Source organism: Pan troglodytes, chromosome 1 (assembly GCF_028858775.2).
Source record: "Pan troglodytes isolate AG18354 chromosome 1, NHGRI_mPanTro3-v2.0_pri, whole genome shotgun sequence".
Classification (NCBI taxonomy): domain Eukaryota; kingdom Metazoa; phylum Chordata; class Mammalia; order Primates; family Hominidae; genus Pan; species Pan troglodytes.
The window spans coordinates 231,263,691-231,280,081 of record NC_072398.2 but is presented as its reverse complement, the minus strand read 5'-3'; the positions used below and the strand labels follow the sequence as shown (position 1 = coordinate 231,280,081).

Here is a 16,391-nt window from a genome sequence, read left to right as displayed (position 1 = left end):
TGCCCAGGCTGGTCTTGAATTCATGGGCTCAAGCCATCCTCCTAGCTGAGCCTCCTGAGTAGCTGGGATTACAGGTGTGAGCCATTGCACCCAACTGGTGTAGCCACGTTAGAAAACAGTCTGGCAGTTTCTCAAAAGGCTAAATGTACAGTCATCCTATGATGCAACAATTTCACTCCTAGGCATATATCCCAGAAAAATAAAAATATATGTCCACACAAAAACTTGTACAACAATCTTCATAGCAGCATTATTCATAATGACCAATACATGGAATACATGGAAACAACCCAAATATCCACCAACTGATGAACAGATAAACAAAATGCAGTGTGTCTCTACCATGGAATACTGCCATAGAAGGAATGAAATATTGATACACACTATGACATAAAGGAACTTTGAAAACACTGTGCTAAGAGGGAAAAAAAGCCACAAAAGATCACATATTGTACAATTCTATTTGTCCAGATTAGGCAAATCTATAGTGACAAAAAAATTAATCAATGGTTGCCTAAGGCTGGGGGCGAAGGTAGGTGGGGAGAGTAGGAGGTAGTGGCTAAGGGGTATGGATTTCTCTATAGGGTAATGAAGGGTTCTAAAAGTGACTGTGGTGATCGATGCACAGCTCTGTGAATATTCTAAAACCTACTGGATTGCAGATTTCAATAAATAAAGTGAATGGTATGTGAATATTTTAATAAAGCTATTATTTAAAATAATAATAATAGGGGGCTGGGCACAGGTGATCATGCCTGCCTGTAATCCCAGCACTTTGGGAGGCTGAGGCAGGAGGATCACTTGAGGTCAGGAGTTTTGAGCCCAGTCGGAGCAACGTGGCAAGATCCCGTCTCTATGACAAAAAATTAGCTGGACATGGTGGCACATGTCTGTAGTCCCAGCTACTTGGGAGACTGAAGTGAGAGAACCGCTTGAGCCCAGGAGTTTGAGGCTACAGTGAACCATGATCATGTCACTGTACTGCAGCCTGAGCAACAGAGCAAGATGCTGTCTCTGAAAAGGAAAGAAAACAAATGCAAGTTTTTATCACTTTGTGAGTGTAGCCAAGTTGGAGGAGAAATAGACAATAATAAAAGAGCACTGAATAATGACGGTGAGTGGCTGGTTAGGCTCAGTTGCTAGCTAAATGGCTTCTAAAAAATTCAATAAAGTTACAGCTCTGGGGACAGTCATGTAGTCAAAGAATGAACACGAAATTCATTACAATTGCCCATGGTCTTTATTTACATGCCTTCTAGTGAAAAATTCCTAAGTGCCTAAACAGCAAGTCTGCAATGATAGCAGCTGTTTATTAAAGACTACAAAAAAGAAATGGAGGCCGGGCATGGTTGCTCACATCTGTACTCCTTGAATTTTGGGAGGCTGAGGCAGGCAGATTGCCTGAGATCAGGAGCTCCAGAGAAGCCTGGCCAACATGGTGAAACCCCATCTCTACTAAAAATACAAAACTTAGCTGGGTATGGTGGCGGGTGCCTGTAATCCCAGCTACTCGGGAGGCTGAGGCAGGAGAATGGCTTGAACCCAGAAGGTGAAGGTTGCAGTGAGCCAAAATCGCACCATTGCACTCCAGCCTGGGTGACAAGAGAAAGACTCTTATCTTAAAAAAAAAAAAAGAAAAAAAAGAAATGGCATCTTCTTCAAGAATTACATCATGTTTCATGATAAAGAAGCTCTAATTTTGCATTTGTTCAAGTATTGATGATATTTACCCAATATGACACCCATCTTGGATAAAATGCAAACAACACAATTTCATTTTCTCATTAACAAAACCGATTAAGTAGTCTAATATAAATTCTGATCTTATTAAAAACTGATCAGATTTTAAAAATTATGGAATTATGGAGCCAATAAGATGTTACAACCTGTACCAAGGGGAATTCCAAAATCCACACATATCTGAGACCATCAAGTATGATGAAATATATTTGATTACTATATTGAAAAATAAACTGATTACATAGCCAACAATTGGACAGGGGTCTCCTCATCCACAGCCACACAAACCCGATCATGCAGCTATATGGTTACAAGGCCTACATAGCCTAGAAGGGACTGGTCTGACTTGAGATTTCATTTGTATTTGTATTTTGAGACAGGGTCCCACTCTGTCACCCAGGATGGAGTGCAGTGGTATAATCATAGCTCACTGCAACCTTGACCAACTGGGCTCAAGAGATGCTCCTGCCTCAGCTGCCCCCATACCTGGGAATACAGGAAAGTACCACCACGTCAGGCATTTTTTTCATTTTTCTAGAGAGAGAAGACTTGCTATGTTGCCCAAGCTGGCCTCAAACTCCTAGAATCAAGAGATCTGCCCATCTCAGCCACATGAGTAACTGGGGCCATAGGTACATACCATCATGCCTGGCTATATTTATTTTATTTTATTAAATTTATTTTTTTTATTTTTGTAGAGAGGAGGTCTTGCTGTGTTGCCCAGGCTGCTCTCAAACTCATGGCCTTAAAACATACTCCCATCTCTGCCTCTCAAACTGTTGGAACTATAGGTGTGAGCCACTGTACCTGGCCTGACTTGAGATTTCTTTTATCTAGCATCCTTTACTTGGTAGGATTGGGAAAGGCAGTAGTGTTTTTTAAAATTACTTAATAATTCAATCAGAATCAAACTCAACCTTGACCACTGCCTTCTCTCACAGCTCACATCCAGTCTGTCAGGAAATCCTACTGACTGACTTCAACATGTATCCAGGCTCTAACCATCTCTCACCACCACCGTGAACCCGGTCAGGATCACTATCATCTCCCACCGGGATGTTGCCACAGCTTGGCCCCCATGCTTCTACCCAAATCTTCCCATAGTCTTTCTCAACTTGGCAGCCAGGTCGTGCTTTTAAATCAGGAGACAGATCATGTCGCCTCTCTGCTCAGAAGCCCTCGGTGGTTCCCATTTTAGTCAGAGTAAAAGCCAAAGCCCCAGCAATAGCGTCCCAGGGCTTACACGATCTGTACCGATCCCAGCCCAGCAACTCCCTGGCTTCCTCGCTGACTTCGCTCCCTCTATCTCTTTGCTCCACTGGCCTCCTTCCAGAGCCTCAGACACACCAGAGAGTTTCCTCCTAATGCCTTTATCCTGTTGACTCAGCCTACAATGCTCTTCCCTCAGCACCTTGGCCAGCTCCATCACCTGCTTCAAACTTTTGCTCAATATTCACTTATGAGGCCAACCCTGATCACTCTACTTAACACTGCCATCTGTCCCCATTCCCACCATGCTCATTTCTTTCTTTCTTTTTGAAACAAGGTCTTGCTTTATTGCCCAGGCTGGAGTACACTGGTGCAATCACAGCTCACAGCAACTTCAACCTCCCAGGCTTAAACAATCCTCCCGCCTCAGCCACCCTAGGAACTGAGACTACAGCTGCATGCCACAACACATGGCTTTTTTTTTTTTTTTTTTTTTTTTGAGAAGGAGTCTCGGTCGCCCAGGCTGAAGTGTAAGGGTGCGATCTTGGCTCACTGCAATGTCTGCCTTTTGGGTTCAAGTGATTCTCTGCCTCCCGAGTAGCTGGGATTACAGGCACCCACCACCACACCTGGCTAATGTTTGTATTTTTAGTAGAGATGGGGTTTCACCATCTTGGCTAGGCTGGTCTTGAACTTCTGACCTCGTGATCCACCCTCCTCGGCCTCCCAAAGTGCTGGGATTACAGGCGTGAGCCACCGTGCCTGGCCTTTAAAAAAATTTTTTTTAGACATGAGGTCTCATTATGCTGCCCAGGCTGGTCTTAAGCTCCTGGGCTTAAGCGATCCTCCCACCTCAGCCTCCTAAAGTTCTGGGATTACAGGCGTGAGCAACTGTAACATGAGGTCCCAGCTTCATGTTCATTTTTTGTTGTTGCTACAACAAAGTACCCTACATTTAGTGGCATCAAACACCACAAATCTACCATCTTACAGTTCTGGGGGCCAGAAGCCCAACTAGGTCTATTAAGGCTAAAGTCAAGGTGTCAGAGGGGCTGCATTCCTTCTGGGGGAGGCTCTAGACAGAATGTGCTCCTTTGCCTTTTCCAGCTTCTACAAGCCACCCCCATTCCTTGACTTACCTCGTGACTCCATATTCAAGGCCAGAAGTGCAGCATCTTCAAATCTCCCTCTCTGACCTCTTCTTCTATTACCACATCACTTTCTCTAATTCTGACTATCCTACCTCCTTCTCTTATAAAGATCCTTGTGATTGGTGGGTATGGGGGCTCCCATCTGTAATCCCAACATTTTGGGAGGCCAAAGAGGAAGGATTGCTTGAGGCCAAGAGTTAGAGATCAGCCTGGGGAAAATAGGAAGACCCTGCCTTTACAAAATTAAAATTAAAATCAGCTGGACATGGTGATGCATGCCTGTAGTTCCAGCTACTGGAGAGGCTAAGGTGGGAGGATTGCTTTAGCCTAGGAGGTCAAGGCTGCAGTGAGCTATGATGACATCACTGCACTCCAGCCTCAGTGGCAGAGTGTGAGACTCTGTCTCCAATATAAGAAAAGAAATATACATTTGGTCTCTGCCCCTGGTTCCTGGCATAGCGCTTCCAAAGCTCTTATAAAGCCCTTCGTGACAGAGGTAATAGGAGCATTTTCTGTTTTGATATTTAGTCTTAGTCCCAGGTTCCTGACACAAGGGCCTCTAAGGTCTTTCAGATCTGCAGCATGGTAAGAATGCATGTGGGATGCTGTTGCGCTAACAGGGTGGCTGCAAGCTCCTAGACTGCTTCAGGAGGAGGGCTAGCTGCCAGAGAAAGCAACCACAATTTTTTTTTAAAACGGAGTTTGGCTCTTGTAGCCCAGGCTGGAGTGCATTGGCACAATCTCAGCTCACTACAACCTCCACCTCCTGGGTTCAAGCAATTCTCCTGCCTCGGCCTCCCAAGTAGCTGGAATTATAGGGATGTGCCACAATGCCTAGCTAACTGTTGTTATTTTTAGTAGAAACGGGGTTTCACCATGTTGGTCAGGCTGGTCTCAAACTCTTGACCTCAAGTGGTCCATGTGCCTCAGCCTTCCAAACTGCTAGGATTACAGGAGTGAGCCACTGCACCTGGCCCCAACCACATTTTTTGAGGCTTGGAACTTTCAGCCTCACCTGCTGAACTCCAGGAGGTAAAAGGAACTGGAGATTGACTTAACTACCAATGGCCAATGATTTTATCAATCATGCCTCCATAAACACCCAAACAGCAGGGTTTGGAGAGCTTCTGTGTTGCTAAACACAAGGAGGTCCTGGGAGGGTAGTGTGCCCAACAGAGGACATGGAAGCTCTGTGCCCCTCCCCACTTGTGCATCTCTTTCATTGGCTGTTCCTGAGATGGAGCCATTACATTGAGCCAGTAATAGAAAATAAGGTGGCCAGATGCGCTGGCTCATGCCCGTAATCCCAGCACTTTGGGAGGCAGAGATGGGCGGAATCACTTGAGCCTAGGAATTTGAGACCAACCTGGGCAACATAAAAAGACCCCATCTATACAAAAAATAAAAGAAATTAGCCAAATGTGGTGGTGGGAACCCTGTAATTCCAGCTACTTGAGAGGCTGAAGCAGGAGAATCACTTGAGCCCTGGAGGTTGAGGCTTCAATGAGCTATGATTGCAGCACTGCACACCAGCTTGGACAACAGAGCGAGGCCCTGTCTCTTAAAAAGAAAAGAAAAAAAACCTGTTTTTCTAAGTTCTGTGAGTTGTTCTAGTAAATAATTAAACTCAAGAAGAGGGTCATGGGAAACCCTGATTTCTAACTGGTTGGTCAAAATACAGGTGACAACCTAGGACTTGCAACTGGCATCTGAAGTGAGGGTGGTCTTGTGGGACTGAGCCCCTAACCTGTGGGTTCTGTGCTAACTCTAGGTAGTGTCAGAATGGAATTGTGGGATACGCATTGGTATCCAGAGAGTTGGAGAACTGGTGTAGAAACTCTGCACACAAATTTGGTCAGAAGTCTGTGAGTAGAGAGAAACGTGTTGCAGGAAGTCAGGGACCCCAAACGGAGGGACCGGCTGAAGCCACGGCAGAAGAACATAAATTGTGAAGATTTCATGGACATGTATTAGTTCCCCAAATTAATACTTCTATAATTTCTTAGGCCTGTCTTTACTGCAATCTCCAAACATAAATTGTGAAGATTTCATGGACACTTATCACTTCCCCAATCAATACCCTTGTGATTTCCTATGCCTGTCTTTACTTTAATCTCTTAATCCGGTCATCTTCGTAAGCTGACGATGAATGTCCCCGCAGGACCCTGTGATAATTGCGTTAACTGCACAAGTTGTTTAAACAATATGAAACCTGGGCACCTTGAAAAAAGAACAGGATAACAGCAATTTCAGGGAACAAGGGAGATAACCTTAAACTCTGGCTGCCTGTGGGCCGGGTGGAACAGAGCCATATTTCTCTTCTTTCAAAAGCAAATAGGAGAAATATTGCTGAATTCTTTTTCTCAGCAAAGAACATCCCTGAGAAAGAGAATGCATCCCTAAGGGGAGGCCTCTGAAATGGCCGCTTTGGGGACGGCTGTCTTTTACAGTCATAGATAAGGGATGAAATAAGCCCTGGGTTCGCGTGGCGCTCCCAGGCTTATCAGGACAAGGAAATTCCCGCCTAATAAATTTTGGTCAGATGTCTGCTCTCAAACCCTTTCTCCTGATAAGATGTTATCAATGACAATGCGTGCCCGAAACTTCATTAGCAATTTTAATTTCGCCCCGGTCCTGTGGTCCTGTGATCTTGCCCTGCCTCCATTTGCCTTGTGATATTTTATTACCTTGTGAAGCATGTGATCTCTGTGACCCACACCCTATTCGTACACTCCCTCACCTTTTGAAAATCACTAATAAAAACTTGTTGGTTTTGCAGCTTGGGGGGCATCACGGAACCTGCCGACATGTGATGTCTCCCCTGGACATCCAGCTTTAAAATTTCTCTCTTTTGTACTCTTTCCCTTTATTTCTCAGACTGGCTGACACTCAGGGAAAATAGAAAAGAACCTACATGAAATATCAGGGGTGAATTTCCCCCGATATCACACGGGCTCTTCTCTCACCTGTCTACCTGCTTAATAGGAGAGGCAATGCATGGTGCTCATGAACGAGGCAAGCATTAAAGTCAGACCAGACTAACATTTGACTCAGTCCTAATATTCAGGTGAGCTTGGGCAAATCGCTCATTAACCCCAAGTCTTCATCATTTTGTGCATATAATGGGGATAACTGTGGCACCCACCTGTTTTTGTGAGAATCAATGAGATATTATGCTTGATGTTATTGTGATCATGATACTATCTGACAAGGGCAGTGATGCATGATAACGTCAAAAAATTAGAAACTGTAATGAGGTCTCTTGGGCAAAATTCCATACAAGCAAATTACTGTCTCTACAAAGCATTTCTGCCACACGTAATTCACCATTCCCTGAACAAAATGTGCCATCTTCATTGTTCAGGTCTGTATAGTGCTGGTTTCCCTGCCTGGGCAGCTCACTCCATCCCATCCCAGCCCAATCCCCATCCCTCCACCTCCCCCTTCCCTCCCCACTCTCATACAACTCTTCCTTATCTTACAGGACTTGGCTTCAATGTCACCTTAACTGGAAGCTTCTCTCCCTCTCCAGAAGAGCTTCCGATTGCACTTGATGCATGCACTATTATTTGATCATTTTTGAGTTACAGTCCAAGTCTTTTTGTACCTGAATAACATGTTGCCCAGTCAGTTTCTCTTCCTGGATTCAGAAGTCTTTCATGGTAGGTCCAGCTAGAAGTGACAAAAAGACATTTAAAAAAAAAAAAAGAGGGATGACACAGAAAGACATCAGCACTTAAAAGTTATAAACGATATGTGAAAAACAAAATTTAAGGGCTTCTAGGAGAAATGTAGGAGGGAAGGTGTTACTGGGAAATATGATAGAAGGTTAATTTTTATTTTATTTTTAGAGAAAGGGTCTTGCTCTATCACCTAGGCTGGACTGCAGTGGTGCAATCACAGTTAACTGCAGCCTCAACCTCCAGGGCTTGAGCAATATTCCCATCTAATTTTTATTTTGTTTAAGAAATGCAGAGGAGGAGCCAAGATGGCCGAATAGGAACAGCTCCGGTCTACAGCTCCCAGCATGAGCGATGCAGAAGACGGGTGATTTCTGCATTTCCATCTGAGGTACCGGGTTCATCTCACTAGGGAGTGCCAGACAGTGGGCGCAGGCCAGTGGGTGCGTGCACCGTGCGCGAGCCAAAGCAGGGCGAGGCATTGCCTCACCTGGGAAGCGCAAGGGGTCAGGGAGTTCCCTTTCCGAGTAAAAGAAAGGGGTGACGGACGCACCTGGAAAATCGGGTCACTCCCACCCGAATATTGCGCTTTTCAGACCGGCTTAAAAAATGGCGCACCACGAGACTATATCCCACACCTGGCTTGGAGGGTCCTACGCCCACGGAATCTCGCTGATTGCTAGCACAGCAGTCTGAGATCAAACTGCAAGGCGGCAGTGAGGCTGGGGGAGGGGCGCCCGCCATTGCCCAGGCTTGCTTAGGTAAACAAAGCAGCCGGGAAGCTCGAACTGGGTGGAGCCCACCACAGCTCAAGGAGGCCTGCCTGCCTCTGTAGGCTCCACCTCTGGGGGCAGGGCACAGACAAACAAAAAGACAGCAGTAACCTCTGCAGACTTAAATGTCCCTGTCTGACAGCTTTGAAGAGAGCAGTGGTTCTCCCAGCACACAGCTGGAGATCTGAGAATGGGCAGACTGCCTCCTCAAGTGGGTCCCTGACCCCTGACCCCCGAGCAGCCTAACTGGGAGGCACCCCCCAGCAGGGGCACACTGACACCTCACACGGCAGGGTACTCCAACAGACCTGCAGCTGAAGGTCCTGTCTGTTAGAAGGAAAACTAACAAACAGAAAGGACATCCACACCAAAAACCCATCTGTACATCACCATCATCAAAGACCAAAAGTAGATAAAACCACAAAGATGGGGAAAAAACAGAACAGAAAAACTGGAAACTCTAAAACGCAGAGCGCCTCTCCTCCTCCAAAGGAACGCAGTTCCTCACCAGCAACGGAACAAAGCTGGATGGAGAATGATTTTGACGAGCTGAGAGAAGAAGGCTTCAGACGATCAAATTACTCTGAGCTACGGGAGGACATTCAAACCAAAGGCAAAGAAGTTGAAAACTTTGAAAAAAATTTAGAAGAATGTATAACTAGAATAACCAATACAGAGAAGTGCTTAAAGGAGCTGATGGAGCTGAAAACCAAGGCTCGAGAACTACGTGAAGAATGCAGAAGCCTCAGGAGCCGATGCGATCAACTGGAAGAAAGGGTATCAGCAATGGAAGATGAAATGAATGAAATGAAGTGAGAAGGGAAGTTTAGAGAAAAAAGAATAAAAAGAAATGAGCAAAGCCTCCAGGAAATATGGGACTATGTGAAAAGACCAAATCTACGTCTGATTGGTGTACCTGAAAGTGATGTGGAGAATGGAACCAAGTTGGAAAACACTCTGCAGGATATTATCCAGGAGAACTTCCCCAATCTAGCAAGGCAGGCCAACGTTCAGATTCAGGAAATACAGAGAACACCACAAAGATACTCCTCCAGAAGAGCAACTCCAAGACACATAATTGTCAGATTCACCAAACTTGAAATGAAGGAAAAAATGTTAACGGCAGCCAGAGAGAAAGGTCGGGTTACTCTCAAAGGGAAGCCCATCAGACTAACAGCGGATCTCTCGGCAGAAACCCTACAAGCCAGAAGAGAGTGGGGGCCAATACTCAACATTCTTAAAGAAAAGAATTTTCAACCCAGAATTTCATATCCAGCCAAACTAAGCTTCATAAGTGAAGGAGAAATAAAATACTTTACAGACAAGCAAATGCTGACCGATTTTGTCACCACCAGGCCTGCCCTAAAAGAGCTCCTGAAGGAAGTGCTAAACATGGAAAGGAACAACTGGTACCAGCCGCTGCAAAATCATGCCAAAATGTAAAGACCATTGAGACTAGGAAGAAACTCCATCAACTAACGAGCAAAATCACCAGCTAACATCATAATGACAGGATCAAATTCACACATAACAATATTAACTTTAAATGTAAATGGACTAAATTCTCCAATTAAAAGACACAGACTGGCAAGTTGGATAAAGAGTCAAGACCCATCAGTGTGCTGTATTCAGGAAACCCATCTCACGTGCAGAGACACACATAGGCTCAAAATAAAAGGATGCAGGAAGATCTACCAAGCAAATGGAAAACAAAAAAAGGCAGGGGTTGCAATCCTAGTCTCTGATAAAACAGACTTTAAACCAACAAAGATCAAAAGAGACAAAGAAGGCCATTACATAATGGTAAAGGGATCAATTCAACAAGAGGAGCTAACTATCCTAAATATATATGCACCCAATACAGGAGCACCCAGATTCATAAAGCAAGTCCTGAGTGACCTACAAAGAGACTTAGACTCCCACACATTAATAATGGGAGACTTTAACACCCCACTGTCAACATTAGACAGATCAACGAGACAGAAAGTCAACAAGGATACCCAGGAATTGAACTCAGCTCTGCACCAAGCGGACCTAATAGACATCTACAGAACTCTCCACCCCAAATCAATAGAATATACATTTTTTTCAGCACCACACCACACCTATTCCAAAATTGACCACATAGTTGAAAGTAAAGCTCTCCTCAGCAAATGTAAAAGAACAGAAATTATAACAAACTATCTCTCAGACCACAGTGCAATCAAACTAGAACTCAGGATTAAGAATCTCACTCAAAGCCGCTCAACTACATGGAAACTGAACAACCTGCTCCTGAATGACTACTGGGTACATAACGAAATGAAGGCAGAAATAAAGATGTTCTTTGAAACCAACGAGAAAAAAGACACAACATACCAGAATCTCTGGGACGCATTCAAAGCAGTGTGTAGAGGGAAATTTATAGCACTAAATGCCCACAAGAGAAAGCAGGAAAGATCCAAAATTGACACCCTAACATCACAATTAAAAGAACTAGAAAAGCAAGAGCAAACACATTCAAAAGCTAGCAGAAGGCAAGAAATAACTAAAATCAGAGCAGAACTGAAGGAAATAGAGACACAAAAAACCCTTCAAAAAATCAATGAATCCAGGAGCTGGTTTTTTGAAAAGAACAACAAAATTGATAGACCGCTAGCAAGACTAATAAAGAAAAAAAGAGAGAAGAATCAAATAGACACAATAAAAAATGATAAAGGGGATATCACCACCGATCCCACAGAAATACAAACTACCATCAGAGAATACTACAAACACCTCTATGCAAATAAACTAGAAAATCTAGAAGAAATGGATACATTCCTCGACACATACACTCTCCCAAGACTAAACCAGGAAGAAGTTGAATCTCTGAATAGACCAATAACAGGAGCTGAAATTGTGGCAATAATCAATAGTTTACCAACCAAAAAGAGTCCAGGACCAGATGGATTCACAGCTGAATTCTACCAGAGGTACAAGGAGGAACTGGTACCATTCCTTCTGAAACTATTCCAATCAATAGAAAAAGAGGGAATCCTCCCTAACTCATTTTATGAGGCCAGCATCATTCTGATACCAAAGCCGGGCAGAGACACAACCAAAAAAGAGAATTTTAAACCAATATCCTTGATGAACATTGATGCAAAAATCCTCAATAAAATACTGGCAAACCGAATCCAGCAGCACATCAAAAAGCTTATCCACCATGATCAAGTGGGCTTCATCCCTGGGATGCAAGGCTGGTTCAATATACGCAAATCAATAAATGTAATCCAGCATATAAACAGAGCCAAAGACAAAAACCACATGATTATCTCAATAGATGCAGAAAAAGCCTTTGACAAAATTCAACAACCCTTCATGCTAAAAACTCTCAATAAATTAGGTATTGATGGGATGTATTTCAAAATAATAAGAGCTATCTATGACAAACCCACAGCCAATATCATACTGAATGGGCAAAAACTGGAAGCATTCCCTTTGAAAACTGGCACAAGACAGGGATGCCCTCTCTCACCGCTCCTATTCAACATAGTGTTGGAAGTTCTGGCCAGGGCAATCAGGCAGGAGAAGGAAATAAAGGGTATTCAATTAGGAAAAGAGGAAGTCAAATTGTCCCTGTTTGCAGACGACATGATTGTTTATCTAGAAAACCCCATCATCTCAGCCCAAAATCTCCTTAAGCTGATAAGCAACTTCAGCAAAGTCTCAGGATACAAAATCAATGTACAAAAATCACAAGCATTGCTATACACCAACAACAGACAATCAGAGAGCCAAATCATGAGTGAACTCCCATTCACAATTGCTTCAAAGAGAATAAAATACCTAGGAATCCAACTTACAAGGGATGTGAAGGACCTCTTCAAGGAGAACTACAAACCACTGCTCAAGGAAATAAAAGAGGATACAAACAAATGGAAGAACATTACATGCTCATGGGTAGGAAGAATCAATATCGTGAAAATGGCCATACTGCCCAAGGTAATTTACAGATTCAATGCTATCCCCATCAAGCTACCAATGACTTTCTTCACAGAATTGGAAAAAACTACTTGAAAGTTCATATGGAACCAAAAAAGAGCCCGCATCGCCAAGTCAATCCTAAGCCAAAAGAACAAAGCTGGAGGCATCACACTACCTGACTTCAAACTATACTACAAGGCTACAGTAACCAAAACAGCATGGTACTGGTACCAAAACAGAGATATAGATCAATGGAACAGAACAGAGCCCTCAGAAATAACGCCGCTTACCTACAACTATCTGATCTTTGACAAACCTGAGAAAAACAAGCAATGGGGAAAGGATTCCCTATTTAATAAATGGTGCTGGGAAAACTGGCTAGCCATATGTAGAAAGCTGAAACTGGATCCCTTCCTTACACCTTATACAAAAATCAATTCAAGATGGATTAAAGATTTAAACGTTAGACCTAAAACCATAAAAACCCTAGAAGAAAACCTAGGCATTACCATTCAGGACATAGGCGTAGGCAAGGACTTCATGTCTAAAACACCAAAAGCAATGGCAACAAAAGCCAAAATTGACAAATGGGATCTAATTAAACTAAAGAGCTTCTGCACAGCAAAAGAAACTACCATCAGAGTGAACAGGCAACCTACAACATGGGAGAAAATTTTCGCAACCTACTCATCTGACAAAGGGCTAATATCCAGAATCTACAATGAACTCAAACAAATTTACAAGAAAAAAACAAACAACCCCATCAAAAAGTGGGCGAAGGACATGAACAGACACTTCTCAAAAGAAGACATTTATGCAGCCAAAAAACACATGAAAAAATGCTCATCATCACTGGCCATCAGAGAAATGCAAATCAAAACCACTATGAGATATCATCTCACATCAGTTAGAATGGCAATCATTAAAAAGTCAGGAAACAACAGGTGCTGGAGAGGATGTGGAGAAATAGGAACACTTTTACACTGTTGGTGGGACTGTAAACTAGTTCGACCATTGTGGAAGTCAGTGTGGCGATTCCTCAGGGATCTAGAACTAGAAATCCCATTTGACCCAGCCATCCCATTACTGGGTATATACCCAAATGACTATAAATCATGCTGCTATAAAGACACATGTACACGTATGTTTATTGCGGCATTATTCACAATAGCAAAGACTTGGAACCAACCCAAATGTCCAACAATGATAGACTGGATTAAGAAAATGTGGCACATATACACCATGAAATACTATGCAGCCATAAAAAATGATGAGTTCATGTCCTTTGTAGGGACATGGATGAAATTGGAAACCATCATTCTCAGTAAACTATCGCAAGAACAAAAAACCAAACACCGCATATTCTCACTCATAGGTGGGAATTGAACAATGAGATCACATGGACACAGGAAGGGGAATATCACACTCTGGGGACTGTGGTGGGGAGGGGGGAGGGGGGAGGAATAGCATTGGGAGATATACCTAATGCTAGATGACGAGTTAGTAGGTGCAGCGCACCAGCATGGCACATGTATACATATGTAACTAGCCTGCACAATGTGCACATGTACCCTAAAACTTAAAGTATAATTAAAAAAAAAAAAAAGGAAATAAATAAATAAATAAATAAAATAAAATAAAATAAAATAAATGCAGTCTTGCTCTTAGCAAAGCTAAAGTGCAATGGTGTGATCATAGCTTACTGCAGCCTCAACCTTCTAGACTCAAGTGATCCTCCAGGCTTAGCCTCCCCAGTAGCTCGGACTACAGGTGTGCACTGCAATGTGTAGCTCATTTTTTTTTTAAATTTTTAGTAGAGACAAAGTGTCACTATGTTGACCAGGTTGGTGGTGATCTCCTACACTCAGGCAGTTCTCTCACCTCAGCCTTCCAAAATGCTGGGATTACAGGTGTGAGCTGCCACACCTGGCTGAGGGGGTTAATTTTTAATTATATAAAGAGCTCAAAGCAAATATTAGAAGGAGCCTAAATGCCTCCAGCAGTTGACTGGTACTGGTAAATTGTGATACATCCATATAATAAAATATTATGCAACCATGAAAAGGATTAAGATAGATCAATAGGTATTGGCACAAATGTCCACGAAATATGAAAATATGAAGTGATGTTCAATCACCATGTACGTATCTTGAAGGATATGGCCCATTTTCTCAACTGCAATTATTTCCTGAGATAAGATTATGGGTCTAAAGAGTGAAGGACATTTTTCACTTATTTAAAAGTATTTATTATTTTTATAATTTAATAAAAGATTAAACAGATCACTGAATTAGTAAAATACAAAGTAACTCTATAAATAAATGGAAAAGACACAGATACCCCAGGCATGGTGGCTCATGCTTATAATACCAGTACTTTGGGAGGGGGTGGTGGGGGGATTGCTTGAGGCCAGGAGTTCCAGACCAGCCTAAGAAACAAAGCAAGACCTCCTCTCTAGTAAAAATTAAAAAATAAAAATAATTGGCCAGGCATAGTGGCATGTGCCTATAGTCCCAACTACTGAGGTGGAAGGATCACCTGAGCCTAGGAGGTCAAGGCTGCAGTGAGTTGAGACTGTGCCACTACACTGAAACCTAGGAGACAGAGCGAGACTTCATCTCAAAAAAAAAAAAAGGACAATAAAGAAATAAAGCTAATAAGCTAACATAAGGAAAGATAAAATATGTGACAAATAGGCTGGGCACATGGCTCACAGCTGTAATCAAGCACTTTGGGAGGCCAAGGCGGGTAGATCACGAGATCAGGAGTTTGAGACCAGCCTGATCAACATGGTGAAACCACGTTTCTACTAAAAATACAAAAATTAGCCAGGCATGGTGGCATGTGCCTGTAATCCCAGCTACTCAGGAGGCTGAGGCAGGAGAATCGCTTGAACCTGGGAGGCACAGGTTGCAGTGAGCCGAGATCGTGCCATTGCACTCCAGCCTAGTCGACAGAGTGAGACTGCGTCTCAAAAAAGAAAAAAGAATGGGTGACAAAGTAATAATATGAGGTCTTTCATTTATCACACAGAAAATAACTTGTTAAATTACAATACCTGTGTGGGCGAAGGTGCAGTGAAATGGCCATTTTCTTGTAGTATTAGTGGTGTTTAAAATGTATATAAGCCTTCCAGCATAAAGCTGGGAAATTTTTTTTAAGTCATACAGACAGTGACTCATTATACTGCCTCCTCCAACTCCTGGCCTCAAGCAATCCTCCCACCTCAGCCTCCCAAAGTGCTGGAATTACAGGCTGACAGCCACCATGCCTGAAAGCTTTGCAATTTACATCGAGGGTAATAAGAATGCTCATGCCCTGTGACTCACAGTAATCTCACTTCTGGAAATTTCACCTTTGGATATAATTCAACCTAAACAAAAGGACATATGCACAAACACAGTGAAAATCTGGGAGTAATTTTTTTCTCTTTTTTTAAAAAAATATGGAATGCTTCACAAATTTGCATGTCATTCTTTCACAGAGGCCGTGCCAATCTCTCTATTGTTCCAACTTAAGTATGTGTGCTACTGAGGCAAGCATGAGTAATTTAAGATAGAGTGGTTAAGTGAAATAAGGAAGAATTATGGAGAATTTAAAAATCTATGCTATTTATAGGCACCTAGTAACAGCTCAGTAAATATTAGCTGCTACTATTATTATTTTTATGGTAATTTCACTCAATTAAAAACTGTCATTAAAAATTACCATTGTCATGGAACGTAATGTCTCCTACTGTATAATTGTAAAAACAGATACAATTTGTCCCTTGGTATATGGGGGGATTAGTTCCAGCTCTCCCATTTCTGTGTATACCAAAATCCACGCATACTCAAGTTTTCGAAGTCAGTCCTGTGGAATCCACATATAACACAAATGGGAAAATTAGT

The 16,391-nt window shown here is 42.8% G+C and overlaps 1 non-coding gene and 1 pseudogene across 1 annotated transcript; both read right to left on the bottom strand.

Moving 5' to 3' along the window:
* The window catches only part of LOC112204119 (putative uncharacterized protein FLJ46235), a 42,766-nt pseudogene that overhangs the window by 16,385 nt on the left and 9,990 nt on the right, over positions 1-16,391 (bottom strand).
* On the bottom strand, positions 15,941-16,044 carry LOC129138549 (U6 spliceosomal RNA). Its single transcript, XR_008541879.1, has one exon. It is a non-coding gene; the product is annotated as a U6 spliceosomal RNA (small nuclear RNA).